At 41.5% G+C, this 7174-nt stretch overlaps 1 protein-coding gene and 1 pseudogene across 1 annotated transcript in view; one reads left to right on the top strand and one right to left on the bottom strand.

Moving 5' to 3' along the window:
- Nucleotides 1–1827: 1827 nt before the first annotated feature.
- LOC138017170 (uncharacterized) lies at nucleotides 1828–3382 on the bottom strand (annotated as a pseudogene).
- A 3337-nt stretch (nucleotides 3383–6719) lies between these two features.
- LOC138016418 (stabilin-2-like) overlaps nucleotides 6720–7174 on the top strand; it is a 64505-nt gene continuing 64050 nt past the window's right edge. Inside the window, exon 1 of the mRNA XM_068863561.1 lies at nucleotides 6720–6880. The gene's annotated coding sequence lies outside the window, so the exon portion shown is untranslated. The remainder of the gene's footprint in view (nucleotides 6881–7174) is intronic.

Genomic DNA, 7174 nt, shown 5'->3' with positions numbered 1-7174 from the left:
ACACCGCTGCGCAGACGATACACAATTATATCTTAGTTTTAAGCCGCATAGCGGTGCGTCGCAGACTGCTGCTGTTAATGCTATGGAGTGTTGAATAGGAAAATAAGGGAGTTGATGATAAGAAACAAATTAATGATAAATGATAGTAAGACTGAATTTGTTTTGATTGGAATTCGCCAGCAGTTATGCAAATTACAGCCGTGCACTATTTCAGTAGGGCACGATACAATCACTGCAAGCACGCTAGTCAAAAACCTTGGTTGCTGGCTGGACTCACATCTAAACATGTCCAAACATGTTACTAGCGATTGCAAATCAGCTTTTTTCTATCTTCATAATATAAGGCGTATAAAGAACTATCTTTCTCGGAAGAATCTTCTGACCCTAGTACATGCATTTATTACAAGCAGGCTAGATTATTGCAATAGTCTGCTTTATGACGTCCCAAAGGAACAAATTTCGAAATTGCAACACGTTCAAAATGCCGCTGCAAGGTTAGTTATGGACATTGGGAAATATTCCTATATTACTCCTGCTTTGTATGATTTACATTGGCTCCCAATTCACGGGGGCATTCATTTTAAGATTCTGCTGCTGGCGTTTAAAGTCATCCACGGGCAAACTCACGCTTATCTGTCCAATTCAGTGTCGGTAAAATCCAAATCCTAGTATAGTTTACGCTCCAACTGTAGCATTCTTTTTGATCCCCCTATAGGCAAGATGCTAGTAACTCTTGGAGGGCGTTCATTTCAGGCGGCCGTACCACAATTATGGAACGCCCTACCGCCAAGCTAAGTCTACGAGATGTCACATCAGTTGAGACTTTCAAGAAAAATTTAAAGACGTTTTTATTGAGGAAAGCGTTCGCAGATAGAGAACACCCCCCCCCCCCCCCCCCCCACCGGTCGAGTTAAATGGCCTGCAGTTTGAAAGAGTCAGTTCAGCGAAAGTCCTCGGTACCATCATTAGGGATGACTTCAAGTGGAACGACCACATTACTTCAATCACTGCAAATGCAGCAAAAAGTTTTTATCTCCTAAGAAGGTTAAAACAAGCTGGAATTAATTGCTGCAGAGACTTTTATATTGCCGTGTTATTAAATAAGTCCTTGAATATCCTTGTGAGCTTTTCCACAGCGGTCTTCCAGATTATCTAAGCGACGAACTAGAACGTATCCAAAGGCGCGCTATGTCATAGTTTTTCCTCAACTAACTTATGGGAAGGCACTCGCTGAGGCTGGGATCCCCACGCTTTACGAGAGGCGAGAGGTGTCCCTCAGAAACTGTTTAATGATATCAAGAGGGCCAGTAGCCACAGGCTTGCAAGTCTTTTACCACCAAAGGATGAAAACCACCGCCATTTCAGACGAAGCAGAACCTCTTATTTTCGAAAATAGTATCCAAATATCTCGAAGCGCTTATTTTTTTCTGAAATCGAGGGAAGTTCCAAAAACACCATTCTAGCGCCCTGTCACTTCCGGAAATAGAGTAAAATGGTGCATTTTGTTATCGCTCGTGTACATAAACGCGATCACAGCTATCAATGCAATTTGGGCATATCGTAACACATTTCTTGGGCTTTCCAAATCATACATTTATTTTGGAAAAGCTGCTAGCAAATATCTGTTTTGGGCTGTTAGAAGTACCCTAGTACAAATGGTACAGCAAATGAGTCAATTTATCTAAATTGCACACCCCCGAAAAGCCCACTGGTACATGTAATTTGACGTTTAAACTAGTATTTCGTTGAAGTGCATTCTTGTACTATGCTGTGTTAAAATTTCTTCCGTGGTAAATACAGGCTGGATGGTTTTGTTTACTTTCAGGCTCAAATCCTTAAGTTGTTTTTGTTTTTTACAAATTCTGCTGAATTTTGGTCTTTAAATGGCAAGACTACTCGAACCATGTTATCCGTCTCTTGGGCTGTTGATAAAGGTCGCGGTTGGTCGCAGACCTTTGAGTCAACAAAGCGTTTGATAGTGGAATTTACGAGTTGTTTTGGGTACTTTAGGCGTGAGAAAACTGACTTCAAACGGTCACATTCGTCTGAGAAGTGTGACCAAGAAGATGATAAACGGTGTGCTCGATCGAGCATAGTTCTCAGCAAGCCATTCTTGTACCGATTGTCAACATTGCTCTGAAAATGCAGAAGGAGACCTGAATTCGTGGGTTTTACGTAGACCTTTGTCTCTATCCGGGGAGATCGATTCAGTAACTGAGTTCCCAGAAATGGCAACATACCATTGCTTTCAGTTTCCATGGTGAATTTTACGGATGATGTGCAAGGTTTAATGTGTCTAGAAAGCTAGATGCTGCCGCCATATTCGGCATGATGGTCAGGGTGTCGTCTACATATCTTCGATAGAACGAAGGGAGTTTTCCTTGTCGTTCGAGGTTTTCTTCGATTGAGGTCATGAAAACATTAGCGAGCAAGGGGCCAAGGGGAGAACCCATGGCACACCATCAGTCTGTTCATACAAGGCTCCATTGAATTGGAAAAGTTGTTCTTTTGTAGCTACTCTGAGAAGGTCAACAAGGTCCATTTTCGTCAAATTCAAGTCGTACGTTACGTTAAACCAATTGTTGGTGAAAGCTCTGTTCGCGAGTATCTCTATCGTTTCATCCAAGGGTACGTTTGTGAACAGGGAAGACACATCATACGAAACCAGAATGTCACCGTTTGCTATTTCCATGTTTTGAATTTCGTTCGTAAATTCAAATATGTCAGATATTGTGTACCGATTCAAAGACAAAGGCTTAGTTTAGTGTCAAGCCATTTAGCCAGCGCGTAGTTGTATGTTTGCTTTGCTGATAGAATAGGGCGCATCGCTAAGTTCTCCTTGTGTGTCTTTGGTAAGCCATATAAATGGGCTAATCTGGAGCCTGTAGGGCACACAGTCTCCGCAATGGGCTTGGGCAGAATTCGACGGACAGTAGAGTCTAAATCTTTCTCTTTCTTTAGAAGAGGGTGGTAATAAGTTGGTGGTCTACCTCTACTTGGAGGCCTTTCCAGGGGAACAGGCCGAAATTTACTTGCGTCATTGATGGAAGCTTCAGATAATAGGCGTAAATATTCGGACTTGTCCATTACGACCACTCCCGAACCCTTATCTGGTTTGGTAATGATGATGTCGTCGCGACGCTTCAATTGTTCGATGGCAAGCAGGAGTGTCTTGGGAGGTTTGTGTACTTTGCGCTGGATGTAGTTCAGTGCTACGGATCGTAGGGTTGCGGCCGCCAATTCTTTCAAATCATCACTTCCAAGATGAGGTTCAAGACACCAGTAAACCTTCTCGAAGCTTGCTTTCACTTCAATCGGTGACACACGTTGTGGAAAGGCGAATTTCAAACCCCGACATAAAACCAGTTTCTGGAAAAAAGAAAGTTCGTAGGACGATATGTTGTGAATATGCTCGTCCACATCATGTTGCCATTTCTGGGAACTCAGTTACTGAATCGATCTCCCCGGATAGAGACAAAGGTCTACGTAAAACCCACGAATTCAGGTCTCCTTCTGCATTTTCAGAGCAATGTTGACAATCGGTACAAGAATGGCTTGCTGAGAACTATGCTCGATCGAGCACACCGTTTATCATCTTCTTGGTCACACTTCTCAGACGAATGTGACCGTTTGAAGTCAGTTTTCTCACGCCTAAAGTACCCAAAACAACTCGTAAATTCCACTATCAAACGCTTTGTTGACTCAAAGGTCTGCGACCAACCGCGACCTTTATCAACAGCCCAAGAGACGGATAACATGGTTCGAGTAGTCTTGCCATTTAAAGACCAAAATTCAGCAGAATTTGTAAAAAAACAATTTAAGGATTTGAGCCTGAAAGTAAACAAAACCATCCAGCCTGTATTTACCAGCAGAAAAATTGAACAGGAACTGAAAGTGAAAGAGGCAAAGCCGCCGATCATAAATCAGCAGTGTGTTGTATATAAATTTCAATGTGACCTTTGTGATGAAGGTTATGTAGGCTACACACGCGGACATTTACACAATCGTGTAAAGGGACATAAGCAACAGTCCTCGGCTATTGCCAGACACTATAAGAACGCACACGGGTCGATCCCTCGGGACCTGCTTAAACGCTTTGAGGTGCTCAAAAAATGTAAAAACAAATTTGATTGCTTAGTGTATGAAATGTTATTTATAAGAACACTTAAGCCTAGCCTCAATGTGCAATCGGATTCCATTCGTGCTAAAGTATTCTTATAGCCAATTTCGCACGTGCTTATTATGTTAATTCTTAGCGTCAATCGTTTTTAATACTGTAATTTTAGCATCATAGAACATTTTTACCTGGATAATGGAGTGATGTCTACTCCGAAACGTCGGTTTAACTTGTTATCTCTAACTTTTATAGTTTTTTGTTTGACCTTGAACCGACAAAGACGATCTGTCACATCTCGAGCTATAGTGCGTCTGTGATTTCTTTTAGCGTGATTCCTATTCGCTGGCTTTTGACATTCGACTCTGAACTGGCTTCTTTCCTTTTCCTTTTCCGAAAAATGAGTGGGAGCTTGAGTCGAGGCGAGGCGCCTCGCCCCGACCCAAGCTCCCACTCGCTTTTTCCACGCAGTTGTATTCGTTTTCCCGACTATCTTGGAGCCTGGAACAGGCTACCTACGCTGCTCCTACACAGACATTCTTAAGCCCGTCTTACAATCGTTCCGCCGCTTCACGAGCCTACGAATAGGCGAAGAATGTCTGGGTGGGAGCCACTGGCCAGCGTGAGCCTTCTGGACTTTCAGTTTTCGCTTTAAAGCAATATTCATTTCAAAGCTGAAAAGTGTTCATACCACCCTTAATATTTCAACTGACGACAAAGTGTAATTTAACTCTTGACTATTTCAAGGTTTGAGAAAAGCTATTACACAGAATAGAGGAAAGAGGAGCTAAATCCTACGGTGCGTCGGATCTTTTGGCTTTATCGGATCTTTTTTTCATGTAAACAAGCGATGACGGTTGAACCTAGCGGGAAGCGAGTTTACTTTGACGATACTCTGTGTTTGACCGCTGGTAACGAATGACCGGACAACGTGACAAAAGCGCCAAGATATTTGGGGGTTTAGCGTGTGGTTAAAGGAACATTTTATACATATAAATACTTGATATATATTTTGTCACCTTTTTCTCTCATACCAAGAACCAGCGTGGGTCACGTCTTTATTTACCTTTTTTTTTTTTTTCTGTTTTTCTTTTTTTTTTTTTTTACGGTCTTCTTGGGTTTAAAATTATTAACCATAGCGTCGGGGAAAAAAATGAAAAAAAAATCCTGTTACGCAGTTTTCGTTACGCCGTTACGCGTTTCACTAACAACCCTCGTGCAGTTAAACAAAAATTCATTGCCAAACTGGCCCGGGTTACTCGAAGCATGGTTAGCGCTAACCAGCGTTAAATACCATGGAAACTTACGGGTTTCGATACCTCTTAACCAACGGTTAGCGCTAACCGGCCCCTGGTGAATTCCAAAATAAATTTCACTTGAAAAAACCGATATCGCACTCATTGCTTTATGATTCATGCGATATCGGTTTTTAGCGTAAAATTTACCATGGAAATCACTAGATAGGCAATTAAATTTTCTACAGAAGAATGCAAAGAAAATGTTTATTAAAGCAGCCACCTTCTACTTTCACTATAAACGCTACAGGCAGTAAGGTTAAATAACCAGGGAGTTCCGCTTTTAGGCTTGGCTAAATCTATTTAGTATATACTCACTCAGTGATCTTGGTGTTTCAAGCAGTCTGATTGGTTCGCTATCTCGGAGTAATTGAGCATTATTCACTTCCCTCCCTACGGAGTGAATAACGCTTGATCCAAACAAAACAAAATGGCCGGCGTAAACTCGCCAGCATTTATGAATCGGAAGACAAAGAAGGCCACAAAATTTGGCCTGAAAGTTTTCAAAGGTAAGAGAAGAGTTCATACTTTTGCCAACCAGTATTTGACTTCGTTTTTCCGGATAATTATTGCTGAAAATTAAACAATCTTCACGCCAACAATTTGTTTCACTCGGAGTAATTCTCTCTTGTAGGGCTGGTCGCCCACCAAAACGAATTTCTTAGTGAAATCGAGGAATTAAAAAAATGTTTAAGAAAGTTCCACATGGTTGCAAGGAAACAAGACAGGTCATTTTACAACAAACTAACGCTCACCTCAATTAGAGCCACCATTTCATTTGGATCCTTTACCAACTGCACTTTCAATTTCCATTTCAAATGAACCTCAAAAACTTTGATCGAACGGTGAAAATGTTTTAACAAGCAGACTTTCGACTTAGATTGCTGATTTATCTGGTGCTAAATGACCATTTTGCTGTTTGTGACGAGGAGCCTCCATTGCAAGATAGTTCCAGTCCAATACTGAGAATACGAATATGGTCCATTGCTGTTGAGATCACTTCGTGCGTATATACTAAAACAATTATTATTTTTAATCGCGGTGAAAGGTGGCAGAATATTCACCTCGATTTCAAAGAATAATTGTTAAATATTACTTATTTTCATCATCATTATTCTGCTTCCATCCCTCTTTGCACCCTGCTGATGATTTGATAGCATTGCAGGTGTTTTTTTTTTTTTCCAAAACTTAAGCACTCTTTCGTCATCTCGGGGAATGTAAATGCTTCAAACAGATCTCGTCCACTCAGGCTGCAATTGTGACTTAACATCAGGTGCTCCTTTGTAAAAAGCTTAATTTTGTTGCGGTCTCCTTTTAATTATGAATAGGTCGCGGGATAGCTCAAAGTGAACGGGAAAACTCAGCTTTATATTGCTTCTGTTCCATTTGCTTTAAAGTCCTAATTCTCAAGCGGCTTTTGTCCTTTTCATCAACGTGCGAAGTGATTCTTTTAACCTTCCACCGTCGCAAGGTAGGGCAGCAGCAGAGAGCGGAATAAAGCCCCGGCGAAACGATCAAACATTTTCATCCAACATCCTGTTGAACGAGAATGTTTGATCTTGTGGTTTGGCGGTCTGGTGGTTTCCTGTGTTTGATCTACATCGAATATTTTCATCCAACATTTTGCTTCACGAGCAAATGTTTGACCGTTTAGCCACCTTTTCAAACAGACCAAGTTCTAGCGGGAAAATGCAACCGATGAGAAACCGAATATGCGAACGTCGATGCACGCTGCACGAACAAAGACGGCGGCAAAAGAACATAA

Source organism: Montipora capricornis, chromosome 9 (assembly GCF_036669925.1).
Source record: "Montipora capricornis isolate CH-2021 chromosome 9, ASM3666992v2, whole genome shotgun sequence".
Taxonomy (NCBI): Eukaryota; Metazoa; Cnidaria; class Anthozoa; order Scleractinia; family Acroporidae; genus Montipora; species Montipora capricornis.
Note: the sequence above shows the minus strand (reverse complement) of the source record. Positions and strands in the feature narration are given on the sequence as shown.